Below are 16814 nucleotides of genomic sequence, written 5' to 3'. Positions count from 1 at the left end.
CAAGAAGAAAGTCCCCGTCTTTTGTAACCTAGTCTTGGAAGTGGCCTTGCATTACTTTCCCAGTATTCTGTCAGAGGCAAGTTACTAGGCCCAACCCACACTCAAGGGAAGAGGATGAGAGGAGGGCACCATAAGGAGAAGCTCACTTCCTCACGGTCTCTCCTTTATGCTCTGTCTCTCCTTTACTCTCAAGAAACTGCCACACTCACAGCCCTTCTGAACGCAGATGTGTGGGAAAGTGCAGATGTTTTCCACAATTCTGTGACACTGGCTGCGTGTCCCCAAGTGTAACTCAGTTCTGACACCATTTACACTCGTACCTCGTTTGACTGTGCCTTACTTTATAACTTGAAGGCTTGTGGCAACCCTGTGTTGGCCGGGTTAGCACTTTTTCCAATAGCACTTGCTACTTTGTGTCTCTGTGACACATTTTGGTATTCATGCAATATTTCAATCTATTTTTTATGGTAAACTGTGATCAGTGATTATGACTCCCTAAAAGCTCATATGATAGTTAGCATTTTTTTTTTTTAGCAGTGAAGTATTTTTTAATTAAGGAATGTAAAAAAAAAAAATGAAGGACATAATGCTACTGCACACTTAATGAACAGATTACAGTATTGTGTAACCATAATTTCTATATGCACTGGGAAACCGAAAAATCCATTTGACTCTACTGTGATATCTGCCTTACTGCTAGGGTTTGAAGCCAAAGCCATAATACCTCCAGGGTATGCCTGTAAGATGGTTTCAGATCCATCAGGTTAAGGTTAAGGGCTCAGTTTCACCAGAGAAAATGACAGGGCTTTCAGGAGCCAATCACAAATCCAGGTTGTTACCTATGCTTCCGTCCAATCAGCTATAAATCAAAAGTTCACACCACTTCCTTCTCCGGTTTAGTTAACTTGATAGAGAGGCTCCCAGAACTCAGGAAAGCATCTATTTACTAGATTATTGGTTTTTGGTAAAAGGCTACAACTCGAGATGCCTGGGGGGCTCAGTCAGTTAAGCATCTGCCTTTGGCTCAGGTCATGATCCCAGGGTCCTGGGATCGAGCCCTGCATCGGGCTCCCTGCTCAGTGGGAAGCCTGCTTCTCCCTCTGTCTGCCACTCTGCTGCTTATGCTCTCTCTCACACTTTTTTTTTCTCTCTCTCTCTGACAAAAAAATAAAATTTTTAAAGATTTAAGTTAAAAAAAAAATAGAGGCTATAACTGAGGAACAGCTAGGTGAAAGAGATGACTTGGGTGAGGCGTGTGGTTGGAGGGGCAGAGGTTCCATGATCTCTCCAAGGTGCCATCTCCCACCACCTCCATGAGTTCCCACATCCTTAAGTTCTCTGAATTTCATCCTTTTGGGTTTTTTGGAGGTGACTTTCTTACAGTAGGCATGGTTGATTAAATCATTGGCCATTGGTGATTGAATCTGGTCTCTAGCCTCTCTTTCTGGAGCTGGGATGGGGCTGGAAGTTCCTATCCTATAATCAAGTTTGGTTCCCCTGGCAAACAGCCCCCATCTTGAGGTTACCTAGGGGTTTTCTCTTAACCATCCTCTTAATATAAAGTAAGGTGTGGTTGGAAGGGGTTTGTTCTGAATAACAAAAGATACCTTCATCACTCTCATTGCTTAGGAAATTCCAAGGGTATTAGGAGCTCTGTTCAGAACATGGGGATGACCAAATGTGTATTTCTTATGAAATCATGTATAAGTCACAATATTATGGCACTCAACATGAGGAAGAAGGAATTGCTGGGAACCATTTTAGAAGCTGCCCATCATGTCCTCCTACAGTATATTGGCTAACCATTTTGCAGAGTGGCCCAGTTAAAATGTAAATCAGTCACAACTCACTTCTGCTCAAAACCCTCCAATGGCATTGCATCACTCTTAGAGTCTGAAGTCCCTACCCAGGCCTAAGTGGTTTGGCCCTAGGTATCTCTCTGATCTCACCTCCTTTAACTTCCCTTCTTCCACCACTTTACTTCAGCCTGTGTCCTCTGACCTGATGTGCTGACCCCACCTTGGGACTTTGCCCTTGCTCCTCTGTCTGACCAAGCCGGGTGAGGGGCCTCTGGTGGTACACAGTCTGGGAAAGAAGGCCATATGACCTCAAGGAACCAGCTTTCTGGACTGGAGGCAGAGTAGGAAGAGGAGTTACCAGATGACTTCTGGAGGCTTCATGAAGGATTCTGGAGATGATATCAAGAGGACAATCAGACACAGTGGGCGAGGTGGGCCTTGGCTTTGACAGTCAGTGCAGAGAAGCCAAAGAGCCAAGAAGGAAGCACTGAGGAGTCACCAGACCTGTGAGGGGCCTCCCGAGAACTCGAGTCCTCCAAAGATCAACACTGCTGGCAGCTCTCAGAAGGCCCTAGAAGAAAAGGCGCTGCTATGGTCAGGACTGGAGGGTGATGGCTCTGATGCTCTAAAAGTCCATGTGTCAATCTCTTGAGCGCACACACAAACATTCCCTAGGGTCCAGGAGAGGCAGGGCCAGTCCCGGCGGTGAAAGAGACTCCCTTGTGAGTGGCTGCTGATGGAAAACGAGCTGCTCAGGGAGGCCAACATCACAGAGGGCCATGACCTACCTTTATCAGAGACGACATGTTGTCACCACCCTAACATGAGTTCGCTTCTTGGTGAGTTACAGGTATACACCAGGTGGAGTTGTCACACAAAGGAGACTTTATTTGCAGCAAATAAGGAGATCATGGGATATTACTTCCAAAGCCATGACTCCCCAAGCAGGGGTGAGCAGCTTTTTAAATTTAGGGTTTAGGATGAATATTCAGAAAGGGGAGATTTGTGACAGTAGTAAAGGCAGGTGGGTGAAAGGTAGCAAGGCCCACTTATAAAACTTGTCCACGGGGCGCCTGGGTGGCTCAGTGGGTTTAGCCTCTACCTTTGGCTCAGGTCATGATCCCAGGGTCCTGGGATCGAGCCCCACATCAGGCTCTCTGCTCAGCAGGGAGCCAGCTTCCCCCTTCTGTCTGCCTGCCTCTCTGCCTACTTGTGATCTTTCTTTCTTTCTGTCAAATAAATAAATAAGATCTTAAAAAAAAAAAAAGAAAACTTGCCCACATATGTATATATACATATCTTTATGTTATATATATATTTTTTTTAAAAACCTTTTTTTTTTTTTTTAAAGATTTTATTTATTTATTTGACAGAGAGAGATGACAAGTAGATGGAGAGAGAGGCAGGCAGAGAGAGAGAGACGGAAGCAGGCTCCTTGCTGAGCAGAGAGCCCGATATGGGACTTGATCCCAGGACCCTGAGATCGTGACCTGAGCCGAAGGCAGCGGCTTAAACCACTGAGCCACCCAGGCGCCCTCTTTATGTTATATTAATGAAGCTTCTGCTTCTGCTAGGATGGAGACTTTGTAATGAAGCAGCTGTAACTGTCGGACCAAGTAGAAGGCGTTGTGGGCATCCTCTGAGAGCTGGTATAAACTGGACGGTATCTTGGGTTCCTTATCTCGGATTAGGAATGCAGGGTTAGCTTACTTTTGAAATAGCACTGGGAGTTTTACCACTGATTTATTGTCCGTGATATCCTATTTCCTGGCCTGGTGGAGACTGTTAGTTTTTGCATTCCCTTTGTTCCCTTAAAATCCATAACTACTGTGGTTTTTGCTTTTTTTTTTTTTTTTTGTAATTCTGACACCTTCCAGAAACTTCTTTGAGAAGTATTTTTGGGCAAGTAGCGCATAGATCATGGGGCATAGCTGGAGGCCTAAAATGACTTCTCTAGTGTCGTGGAAGATAAGTCTCATCTTTCTTTTTCTGGGGACCCCTAACTCCTGCTTAGAGCAGAAGTAGCTCAAGCCTGCCAGAAAGAAGCTGGCTTGCAAGAAGCAGGAGATCCCAGAGCACAGGATCACTTGTTACTCAGTGACAGTGTCCCTGGCTGGTGGAGCCCGGCCCCAAGGCAGAGAACTGCGGAGGAGAAGTACTTGATCCTGCTTCCACTGCTTTAGCCTTGATGTCTGTGCTGGGGCTGGGTCTGTCTTCTACCCTGCTCACAGCTCATGTGATGCCATCACTTTTAGTGATGCTATGTCATTTGAAGAATGGGTTCCCTCAGGGTGGCCCTACAAAGGTCCCTGTTCTGAAGGACTTCTTGTTGACCTATTGCCCAGCCTGGTCCTGGTGCAATGGAACCAGCATGAGTTTGCTCCTTGGTGAGTCATGGAAACTGCCTCAGATGACTTGTCGCACAAAGAAAACTTTATTTGCAAGCAAATAATATCAGAGGAAGGGGGATGAATGAGTACCTTTTGTTTAGGGTTAGGACGAATATTCAGAGAGGGAAGACTTCTGGTGGTATGTGGAGGCCAGTGTAAGGTCGCGCCTGAGCCTCAAAGAAGCACGCCTAGACACATTGTATGGTTATGTAAATGAGGCTGACGCTCCTCCAAGGGCAGATATTTTAGTATTATGATGAGTAAAGGCTGCCATCCCATGGGTTACTTCCCAGTCCATCTGCACAAGCTCCAGTCAGGGGTTTAGTCAAACTGCCTGGGTGGTCTGGGGTGGGCTGGCTCCAGGCCTTGTCAGGGGACTTGCCATCATGTGAGGAGTGGTTTTGGGTTTTATTCGTCTGAGTTAGGAGGTTAACCAGAAAGAAAAGCTCAAGGAAAAATGTAAGGCAGCGGTTAGTGAGTACAGGCAGGTGGGCAATGAAGGTCGAGCTGGTAGACGCTGGAACCTGTTAGAGACATAGCTTATGCCCCTGCTTGACCTTCAAGATCATCTTTGAGGCCTGCAAGAAAGGCATCACTGCCCACATGCTGCGGCCACCACCTGGGCCGTGGGCCCTGGGCCACCACCTCCTGAGTGCCTCCCTGCTCTGGGCCCTGACCTTGGACCAGAGCACTGGCAGCCGACGAAGACATGTCTAGTCCTGAGAAATCTCCCCTGCCCTGACTCTGGGGTTCTTGACGTTGTCCCTCCTTTACCTGCTTCTCTTCTTTGTTGTCCAATCTTGGCCCAACCCTTTTCTATATTTTGTTTTTCTTCTGTCTTTCCTCCTGTGTTTGAATCTTCCAAAATAAAATGCCTCTCCGTGCCTGCCTCTCTCCTTTTCTTTCTCTCACTTCCTTAGCCTCTTATTTATTACTGAGTTCTTATCCTGTACAGAGGACTATTTCAAGCTGATAGAAAGTCTTTCAGAGAGTGATTCTTTTTATAGGGAGAGGTTCACTTGTTCACTTATATATAACTGATTTGCATGTACATACATATATATAATATATTTTTTACATATATTTATTTTTCCTTTTATGTATTTGTATATATAATAGATACATGTATAAATATAGAAATATTTAATATATAATTAAATACATATTTACAACATATAAATTTACATATTGTATATTTATAATTCACATATAAATATTTAATATATAAAATTTAATATACATAAATATATAAGTGTATAAATAATATAGATCTGTTTATATATTATATATTTAATAACTTAATATATAATATATATCCTATATAAATATATATTTATATACTTGGTATTGATAATGATATATATATTATATATATATAATGATATATATTATATATATAAAAAATGAATACTTTATTTCTTAAAGCAGTTTTAGATTTATAGGAGAATTGAACAAAAGTGCAGAGTGTTTCCATATATTCCCCTATACCAACAACAATTTGTGGTATTATTAGCATCTTGCATTAGTGGATTCATTGTTATAACTGATGAGCTCATGTTAATATAATTAGCTAAATATAGTTAATATAATACAATTATATCATAATTAATATATAAATATAAATAATTATAAATATAATATATAATATATTTAAATAGAAATATAAGTATTATTATAAATAATAATTAATATAATTAATATAATATAATATTATTAGCTAAAATCTGTAATTGACATTAGGGTTCACTCTTTCTGTTGGGCAGTTCTATGGGTTTTTCCAAATGCTTAATGACATGTATCCAGCATTATAGTATCATACAGAATGCTTTCACTGTCCTAAAAGTTGCCTGTTATCTACCTATTCACTGTTCCTTTTCTTCTCCCAACCCCTGGCAGCAACTGATCTTTGTATTGTCTCTAAATATTGAGAAAGCTCTATATCAGAATTATGATTTTCAGGCTGACTTCTTTCACTTAGCAAGCTTCTTTCTCTGTGTGTTTTTTTTTTTTAAAGATTTAATTTATTTATTTGACAGAGAGAGAGATCACAAGTAGACAGAGAGGCAGGCAGAGAGAGAGGGGGAAGCAGGCTCCCCGCTGAGTAGAGAGCCCAGTGCAGGACTCGATCCCAGGACCCTGAGATCATGACCTGAGCCGAAGGCAGACGCTTAACCCACTGAGCCACCCAGGTGCCCCTCTCTGTGTTATTTTGTGGCTTGACGACTCATGTTTTTTTATTGCTGAGTAATCTCCCACTGACTTGCACATAGATGTGCCACAGTTGGTTTATCCATTTACCTATTGAAGGACATCTTGGTTGCTTCCAGTATTGTGGAATTATGAATAAAGCTGATATAAATATTTATGTGCAAATTTTTAATTTTTTACCTAATCTGTACACCCAACATGGGACTCAGACTTAACAACCTTGAGCTCAAGAGTTGTATGCTCCACTGACTGAGACCCTATGGGCAGGTTTTTATAAAGGTAAGAATATAAGCTATTCAAAATGATGTTTATGTCCAGACAAAGGGCATGAGGGAACTTTTTGGGGTGATGAAAATGCTAATGAAAACATCTCAGTTTTGGTGGCGGTTATGCAGCTGTATATATTTGTCAAAGTTCATGGTACTATACACCTAAAAGTAGTGAATTTTACTATTTTATGGTAACTAGTAAGTATATTTCAATATGCCTACCTTAAAAAAAGGTACAGGCTGTCAATCAGTTAATTATGACCTCTCCACAAACAGGTGATGTTTGCAAAAAATTTTGATGCCTATGTAGAAAGTTAAGTAAATGAGTCAGGATTAAAAGAAAAACTAAAATAATAAAAATATTATGCTGTTGCCTCAGGGTGGTGAGACTGTGAATGATTATTTTTATTTTTCTTTACTTTTGTTATGTTCTCTCTAATAAACACATCATACTTTAGCTATAAGAGTATTAAATATTTCTACTAAAAATATTGATAAAAAACTGAATATATAGTTCAATCTTTGAGGATGTGAAACCGCACAGAAAAAAAAAAGCTAGAGAGAATACTAAAATAGCAAAAACGATACTAACTTTGGGTATGATTTTTTCCTTCCTCTTTTATGCCTATCAGATTTAAAAACCTAACATTAAAATATTAAATTTCCGGGGTGCTTGGGTGGCTCAGTTGGTTAAGTGTCTGCCTTCAGCTCAGGTCATGATCCCAGGGTCCTGGGATAGAGCCCTGCACTGCGTTCTCCCTCTCCCTCTGCCTGCCACTCTCCATGATTGTGTGTTCTCTTTCTCTCTCTCTCTCTCTGTCAAATAAATAAATAAAAATATTAAAAAAAATTAAATTTCCTCATGAAGCATCTGCTACATTTATAATCATAAAAATATCCCACAAAATTTGGGGTGCCTTTACATAGTTGATAGGTAAAAAATTCACTTTGTTTTCTGTCTAGCTTAATTCTTTGGCAAGTGCAGGAGAAACGATTGCTAGACGTGGGGTTGAGACAGGGCTTCTGGACGCTGTGGGTGGAGGCCCTGGGTGGGTGGCAGCTGGTTTTTTGTATGAATTTGGCAGGGCAGCCCAGGAGGCCATTACTACCCAGATATCTGCTTGCCTCTCTTTCATCAGAGAGAAGCTGGGTCCCCTCCCCCCAAGGCTGCCACCGGGTGTCGTCTGAACTCTGCCTTGATAGGACAGCATGACTGGAGTGCTGTCTGTTCTGCTCACTGAAAGTTAACAAGTCATGGGGACTGATCGACAGCCTGTAGTTCAGAGGGGCAAGATGGGATTCTCTCATCCCTTCCTTTTCCTATCTTGGCCTTTTCATGGCAGGAATGGGATCATTGGCAAGATAAAGTGAGGGTAGAAGACAGAGCTTTTGTTGGACTAATGCTGTGACAAGGAGGGCTGTGAGCTGAGGGAAACTCCACTGCCGCCCTCATGCTGGAAGCACCCATTCCCCTTTGCCCTCACAGGCCTCTCTCCACAGGTCTCCTGGATCTAAGAGACCCTTGCTCAATTGGAAAGAAAAACAGTTCTTAGAAAAGACCCTTAATATGGCTTATTCAAGTCAGAAAGCTAGTTCTACGTATTTGTTCCGCATCAAGATGTGTAAGAGCATGTTGTCTGAAGCTACTGAGACGAGTGAGGCGCTGAAACGCTGCTGGGTGTGTGTTCTTTCTTCTTCTTGCCTGAAGGTTTTAGTAAGGAGCAGAACCTTACTTAAAATGTCAAGTCTGGTTTTTATTTACTCAATATAGTGTTTTCCAAATTGTGGTATGTGTGCCTCTGGGATGATTTCATGTGCATGCATGCATTTTCATTCATTCATTTACTCGTCCCTCTTCTGGTGCTGTTTCCCACTGGCTAACACTGGTGCCTTCTTGCAGGGTCGTTCTCAGGTTCTCTCCTCAGTCCCTCCCAAAAGGAAACCATCCCTCCCTTACCATGGTGCGTGGGGTGGATCTCTCCTAGCCCTTATCACATTGTCTCATGGTTATTTACCTGTGCTCACCCTCTCCTGCTAGGCACAGCTGTCCCCTTCTGTGATCCACATGTGTCCCCTGGAGAGGGAGCTGGGATCTTCCATCGGAGGTCTATGAAGCTCTTTTCCAAAAGTCCAAAGCATGAGTGGGGAGCATTTTAAGGAGTTTCCTTGAAGGCTCCTGAATAATGCAAAGGCCATGACATGCAGAGAATAGTTTACTTAACTCCTTAGCAGGTCAAGAGCCAGGTTTCCTACAGTTCATTGCCTTGTTCTCAGGCTCTTCTGAGGGTCCACTTAACTTCCTCTTATTCATGCGCACATCAGACGTGCCTCAGACATTACTATTCCTCAGAGTGTGGACCAAACTCACCATTAGATCTCGGGGTCGTGGTAGCCCAGCTTGATTGGCAGACAAGCCATCTGTACATCTAAGTTCCCCCCATTAGAATCCTCTTCCACACAGGGTGCTTCAGTCAGATGAGCAACAGACTCTTGATTTTGGCTCGGGTCATGATCTCCCGGTACAGAGATGGAGCCCTGTGAGGAATCTGCTGAGATTCTATCCCTCTCCCTCAGCTCTTGCCCACTCCTTCCACCCCCACATGCGATCTCTCTCAAATAAATAAATAAACAAATGAATAAAATCTTAAAAAAAATCATACACATGGTTTAATGCTCTGCCAGCTGAAGTTTTATTTATTTATTACTTTAATTAACATATAATATATTATTTGCCTCAGGGGTACAGGTCTGTGAATCATCGGTCTTACACAATTCAGAGCACTCACCATAGCACACACCCTCCCCAGTGTCCATTACCCAGCCACCCTACCCCTAACCTCCTACCCCCCAGCAATTCTCAGATTGTTCCTGAGATTGAGAGTCTCTTATGGTTTGTCTCCCTTCCAATCCCATCTTGTTTCATTTTTTCCTTCCCTACCCCCCACAACCCTTCACCCTGCCTCTTAAATTCCTCATGTCGGAGAGATCATATGATAATATTGTTTTTCTCTGATTGACTTATTTCGCTCTGCCAGCTGAAGTTCTTAATAATTACTGAACAAGGGGCACCATATTTTTATTTTGTCCTGTGCTCCACAAATTATGTAGCCAGTCTGAGGATATTTCTTTCCTCACCCTTCTTCTTCTTTTTTTTTTTTTTTAAAGATTTTATTTATTTGACAGAGAGAGATTACAAGTAGGCAGAGAGGCAGGCAGAGAGAGAGAGAGGAGGAAGCAGGCTCCCTGCTGAGCGGAGAGCCCGATGCGGGACTTGATCCCAGGACCCTGAGATCATGACCTGAGCCGAAGGCAGCGACTTAACCCACTGAGCCACCCAGGCGCCCTTTCCTCACCCTTCTTAAGGCTTCTTCCTAAAGCCTGTTTTCTGCTGTTGTGTTGATGTCTTCTTAAGCCAAGGAACAATATAAATGATGAGTCCCATCAAGGGGAAACACACCCCTACCTTTAGGGCAAGGCTTGATCCTATGGTCCCCATGAGGTAATCTTATAAAACATTAATATTAGATATTTCCAAATCTAGGTATTTTAAGTGTTGAAGAGTTCCTAGAGTCCATTCTAGCCTGGAGTCATTCTGTTACAGATGCTAATGCTATTTGTGTCAGTTTTTTTAAACTGAGTTATCTTCAAATTTAGAAGCACCTGAAAATGAAACAGGCCCTTAGGTAATGTAACAGCACTTGTTTATATACTAGAGTGAGTCAGAATTGTCCTTCTTTTAAATCCTGACTGTCTAGAGTAGTGCTGGGAGGTACTTGGCAGTTCTAAGCCTGTGGGTTTTCAAGCTGGGCTTGATGGGTTTCTAAGAATTCTATGAGGAAATTCTATGAATATATCAGAGGCTACTGGGGGGACAAGCTGGATGCTGTTTAGCTGAGGCTTAGGGTCTCCCATCTTGGCTTCAAACAGAGTCACTCTGACTTTTTCTCTTTTATATTTAGAATTCTCATAACAGTTCTGCTGCTGAAAAGAAATCTTGAAAACTTCCCGTCTAGTTCATCTCATTCTACTGTTATGTGCTAGAAGAAGCTACTGGAATTTAGAGAGATTTAGTGACTTGGCTTGCCCCAGGTAACCAAGTTTATTAAATGGCAGAGCTAGACCTCAAGTTTGACCCCTTGACTCCCAATGATACTTTGGCATTTAATATTGTAGTTGTATACAGACTGATTAAATAATTTCCCTGGGATGTGGTTTTATGAAAGCCAAAGGAACATGTTTGCTTGGCTTATATTTCCAGGAAAACCTGAATTCACTCCCAGAGGTGCCACCTCTAACCCCATCTGGACGTCTCATAAATCTGTACAGTTGTTTGCAAAAGGACTTGGCAAGAGAGAATGGAAGGTGAAAACCGATGGGATACTATTGCTGGGAAAACAAGTTCATGTTCCTGAACAGGCAGGCATGGGAGAAGAGATATAAATGCCCAGGAGTTATGAAGAGGTGCTCACCTTTATTGGTAGTCTAAGACAACAGATTGTTGTGTAACAGATTGATAAAGATGAAAAGTATTGTGGGTAGTTGGCTAGAAGGGGCAAAAGAAGCATTCTTTTTTTTTTTTTTTTTTAAGATTTTATTTATTCATTTGTCATAGAGAGAGAAGTGAGAGCAAGCACAGGCAGACAGAGTGGCAGGCAGAGACAGAGGGAGAAGCAGGCTCCCCGCCAAGCAAGGAGCCTGATGTGGGACTCGATCCTAGGATGCCGGGATCATGACCTGAGCCGAAGGCAGCTGCTTAACCAACTGAGCCACCCAGGTGTCCCCAAAAGAAGCATTCTTATCCTCTTGGTGGGAGAATGAATTGACACTATTGAAGGATTTCTCTGCCTTTAGTGCCTGTGGTTCTTAGTTGCATTACTTCAAAGAACGAAGAGATAGACTAGATGAAGAACGGCGGGGAGCAAAGCAAAGTTTTATTGAGCAACAGTATAAAGCTCCTGGAGAGGGAGAAGACCCTAGAGGGTTGCCCTTGGAGTTTCTAAGTTTAAGAGTTTTTAATGAGCTCTTTTGTGGAACTATCTTAAGCAACCAGGGTGTGCTGAGCCATGCCGATTGGGCTTCGCTCACATATCTATCTACCTATTAGGCTAATGTCAGCCCTGAAGATCTCTTGTGCTGACATCTGGGGGCTGATGTCTTAACTGTCCCTTGCCCATGATAGGGACAAATGCTTTGTGGTTAATTGTCTTATTTTAGGACATTTTGCAGAACTCATTTTTGCAAAGACTGCACAGCAGAGCGTGAGTGTGATTCTGTCTAAGTTGAAAACAGGATCTTAAGGCAGTGGCGTCTTAGCTGTCCTGACTCCATATTTTCTTGTTGGGGACCCTGGCCCTGACTACCTAACTGTCCAACTAACTCCTAACAATACCATTTTTTGAAGGGAATTTTGAAATACCTTTTGAGATTTTAAATAGACTTTTGATCTAGCAATCTAGGTCTCTGTCCTACAGTAGTACTCAAATAGTAGCACAAGTTTATTTGTACTAGGAAATTCACTAGTTGGGACAAGTGAGGGCAGAGACAGCCTTTCTCTAGGCTTCACGTTAGCGCATGGAGGGAACGACACCAGACTAATGTTCTTAACCTTTTGCGCTATCTCCTCACCTACCTTAACCTTGGGGAGGAGCAACTGTTTTTGGTTGTGTGTTTGGAACAAAGAGCTGAATACTTTCTGTTTGGCCCCTTCCTCTCCCTCTCCTTGATTGGGTCTGGCAGCATGACGTTGGATTCTTATCAGCTCTTGATCATAGGGTGAACTCTGGCCTTAGGGGTAATCTGAATTTTTGGGTTTAAATTACATTCTGATGGTGGTGGTAGAGATCTGACTAGCAAACTCATTTGGCTCTCACACTTAAGCCATGTTCTCCAGAGCCTGCTTAAATTGGTAATGGAAGTGACATTCGATTTCTGTATCTGAATCCTGTGTCTTTGTCTTTTAATTATTCTGAAATCCAAAAGGAAAATGAAGAGTGTTATTGATAGTCTCTTCAAACTCAGTAGTAGAAATTCTAAACAACCATAATGTCCATTAAATAAATTGTAGTACTCCTGTTCAATAAAATACCATGCTGCCATTACAAGGAGTAGAAATAGAAATAGAAAATTGTCCACAGTATAATGCCAAAGGGGAAAAAGACGGTAACTTTTTTAAGAACTTACATAGTTAGAACGTGTGTGTGTGTGTGTGTGTTGTGTTTTAAGTTTGTATATGACCTAGCAGAATGGGAAAATATTCACTGATCCACTGATAGTGTTTACTTCCAAGGGCTGTTGTGGTGGGGATCTTTTACTTCTCAGATGTATTCTGTTTTTTTTTTTTTTTTCCTTTCCCCACAAAGAGCAAGAGTTGCTTTTGTAAATATAATAAAATCTAATTTATTATTCTAAACAAAAAAGTTGTGATTGTTACTGATGAGATTAGATAACCTAGTGATCAGAGACTGTACTAAATTCAACAATTTTCCTCTCTCTGGCTACAAAGATAAGTGAGGGCCTTGGAGATGATTAGAATTCATGGCTCTTAGTCTAGAAAATGATACTTGGCCATATTTACCCTGGGACTGTTTTTGAGTATCCTAGTTTAACTCTCTGATCTCATAGGAGTCTTTATTGTTTGTCTTTTTTCCTTCTGATAGTAAAAGTAATATAAACTGATTGTATTATTTGGAAAATACAGAAAAACACAAAGAAAAAAAAGAAAAAAACACAAGCTGAGGGGAGCCTGGGTGGCTCAGTGGGTTAAGCCTCTGCCTTGGGCTCAGGTCATGATCTTAGGGTCTTGGGATCCAGTCCTGCATGGGGCTCTCTGCTCAGCAGGGGGCCTGCTTCCCTTCCTCTCTCTCTGCCTGCCTCTCTGCCTACTTGTGATCTCTCTCTCTCTGTCAAATGAATGAATAAAATCTTAAAAAAAAAAACAAAACAAAACTACAAGCTGAAGGACAAACGGCTTATGATCCCATCATCTAGAAACAAATATTCTTAACATTTTGTGTTGTCTGTTTCCCGTTTTTTTCTATCCACATTTGAACATAGCTAATATTACATTCTAAATTAAGATTTGTAACCTGCCACCCTTTAACTTAATGTTATATCATAAGCTTTTTCATCACATCAGAAAATTTCATAAGCATCATTTTGAAAACCTGTAATATTTTATTACACAGGTGTATTTCAGTTAGAATACTTTTGAAGTGCAGTCTGAAAGCAGATGGCTGCAGATTTGAACAGGGTGACAGGCCAATATCTGTGATTCAGGCCCTTCCATGATAGTTTCAAGACGGCTGCCACAATTCCAGACTTCCTGTTTCTACGCAGTTGAATTTGAACCAAAAGCAAGGGGGCAGGGAGAAAAGGAATTTTGAAAAAAATGTACTTTTTTTTGGAGGGAAAGAAGGGAGGAAAACTTTGTCAAGTATTAAATGCCTTAAAAATATTTATACCAGTTTGACTTAGTATTCTATTTTGGGAATCCCTCTAAGGAGGCCTTGTCTTGGAACTCCTTGAGCAGAACTGGGTCTCATACCTGATCTTGGACTAATCATGGTCATGATTTATCTCTGGGATGTGCCAATTCTACTCAAACACATTATTAAGGGGATTATCAAGTAAAGAAGGGGAGGAATGTGGCTACTGAGCAGGTAATTAAGAGAGTATTTCCTGAGTTCAATTGGTAGCAGGAGTGGAGAGCGGACCCCAGAGAGCCAGTCCTGAGCAGTGCCACCGCGGCCGCCGGCCTAGTTACGGTCACACCTGGGAGGAGCCGCGGCTGCCGTAGCCGGCCCCAGTCACCATCACCTCAACCAGGAGCAGCGAGGCTGAGTGAGACCCAGCAGCCGCCTGCCGCGCCCCCCACCGCCCCCGCCCCCAACGCTGCCCACACCAAGCCCGGCACCACACGCAGGGGCGCAGGGAGCAGCGGCCCGGGCGGCCTCACATCGGTGGCACCTGCCGGCGGGGACAACAGGCTCATCTCAACGAAGGTTTTGGGAACAGTAAAATGGTTCAGTGTAAGAAACGGATACGGTTTCACCAACAGGAATGACACCAAGGAAGAAGTATTTGTACACCAGACCGCCGTAAAGAAGAGTAACCCCAGGAAGTACCTTCGCAGTGTAGGAGATGGAGAGACTGTGAGTTTGATGGTGTTGAAGGAGAAGAGGGTGCGGAGGCAGCAAATGTGATGGGCCCTGGTGCAGTTCCAGTGCCAGGCAGTAAATACGCAGCAGACCGTAACCATTACAGGCGCTATTCAAGTCGCGGGGGTCCTCCACGCAATTACCAGCAAAGTGAGAGTGGGGAAAAGAACAAGGGATCGGAAAGTGCTCGCGAAGGCCAGGCCCAAAAGCGCCGGCCCTGCCGCAAGCTACGGTTCCCACCTAACTACATGCGGAGACCCTATGGGCGTCGACCACAGTATCCCAACCCTCCTGTGCAGGGAGAAGTGATGGAAGGGGCTGACAACCAGGGTGCAGGAGAACAAGGTAGACCAGTGAGACAGAATATGTATCGGGGTTATTGATTGATTGATTGATTTAAAAAAAATATTTTATTTATTTATTTGACAGAGGAAGAGAGATCAGAAGTAGGCAGAGAGGCAGGCACAGAGAGGGGGGAAACAGGCTCCCTGCTGAGAAGAGAGCCCGATGGGGGACTCGATCCCAGGACCCTGGGATCATGACCTGAGCTGAAGGCAGAGGCTTAACCCACTGAGCCACCCAGGCGCCCCATGTATCCGAGTTATAGACCACGATTCCGCAGGGGTCCTCCTCACCACCTCAGCGTCGGTACCGGGGCAACTTCAATTACCCACACAGATGCCCAGAAAACCCTAAACCGCAAGATGGCAAAGAGACAAAAGCAGCCGATCCACCAGCTGAGAATTCGTCCGCTCCCGAGGCTGAGCAGGGCGAGGCTGAGTCAATGCCGGCTTACCATCCCTTCCATCATCCGGTTTAGTCATCCAGCATGAAGAAATGAAGATGAAATTCCAGCAATAATGTCCAATGGAAAAAAGACAGCCTCTTCAATAAATGGTGCTGGGAAAATTGGACAGCCACATGCAGAAAAATGAAATTGGACCATTTCCTTACACCACACACGAAAATAGACTCAAAATGGATGAAGGACCTCAATGTGTGAAAGGAATCCATCAAAATCCTTGAGGAGAACACAGGCAGCAACCTCTTCGACCTCAGCCGCAGCAACATCTTCCTAGGAACAACGCCAAAGGCAAGGGAAGCAAGGGCAAAAATGAACTATTGGGATTTCATCAAGATCAAAAGCTTTTGCACAGCAAAGGAAACAGTTAACAAAATGAAAAGACAACTGACAGAATGGGAGAAGATATTTGCAAATGACATATCAGATAAAGGACTAGTGTCCAGAATCTATAAAGAACTTAGCAAACTCAACACCCAAAGAACAAATAATCCAATCAAGAAATGGGCAGAGGACATGAACAGACATTTCTGCAAAGAAGACATCCAGATGGCCAACAGACACATGAAAAAGTGCTCCATATCACTCGGCATCAGGGAAATACAAATCCAAACCACAATGAGATATCACCTCACACCAGTCAGAATGGCTAAAATAAACAAGTCAGGAAATGACAGATGCTGGCGAGGATGCGGAGAAAGGGGAACCCTCCTACACTGTTGGTGGGAATGCAAGCTGGTGCAGCCACTCTGGAAAACAGCATGGAGGTTTCTCAAAATGTTGAAAATAGAGCTGCCCTATGACCCAGCAATTGCACTATTGGGTATTTACCCTAAAGATACAAACGTAGTGATCCAAAGGGGCACGTGCACCCGAATGTTTATAGCAGTAATGTCCACAATAGCCAAACTATGGAAAGAACCTAGATGTCCATCATTAGATGAATGGATCAAGAAGATGTGGTATATATACACAATGGAATACTATGCAGCCAGCAAAAGAAATGAAATCTTGCCATTTGCGACAACATGGATGGAACTAGAGCGTATCATGCTTAGCGAAATAAGTCAAGCGGAGAAAGACAACTATCATATGATCTCCCTGATATGAGGAAGTGGTTATGCAACATGGGGGCTTAAGTGGGTAGGAGAAGAATCAATGAAACAAGATGGGATTGGGAGGGAGACAAA

The 16814-nt window shown here is 43.0% G+C and overlaps 2 pseudogenes; both read left to right on the top strand.

Annotated features, from left to right (window-relative positions):
* Positions 1-2102: 2102 nt before the first annotated feature.
* LOC131999413 (vacuolar protein sorting-associated protein 72 homolog) lies at positions 2103-4906 on the top strand (annotated as a pseudogene).
* A 3327-nt stretch (positions 4907-8233) lies between these two features.
* LOC131999412 (Y-box-binding protein 1-like) lies at positions 8234-15643 on the top strand (annotated as a pseudogene).
* Positions 15644-16814: the final 1171 nt, after the last annotated feature.

The sequence above is a fragment of the Mustela nigripes genome, chromosome 13 (assembly GCF_022355385.1).
Source record: "Mustela nigripes isolate SB6536 chromosome 13, MUSNIG.SB6536, whole genome shotgun sequence".
Taxonomy (NCBI): domain Eukaryota; kingdom Metazoa; phylum Chordata; class Mammalia; order Carnivora; family Mustelidae; genus Mustela; species Mustela nigripes.
The sequence above is the reverse complement of the archived record's forward strand: the minus strand, read 5'-3'. Positions and strand labels throughout refer to the sequence as shown.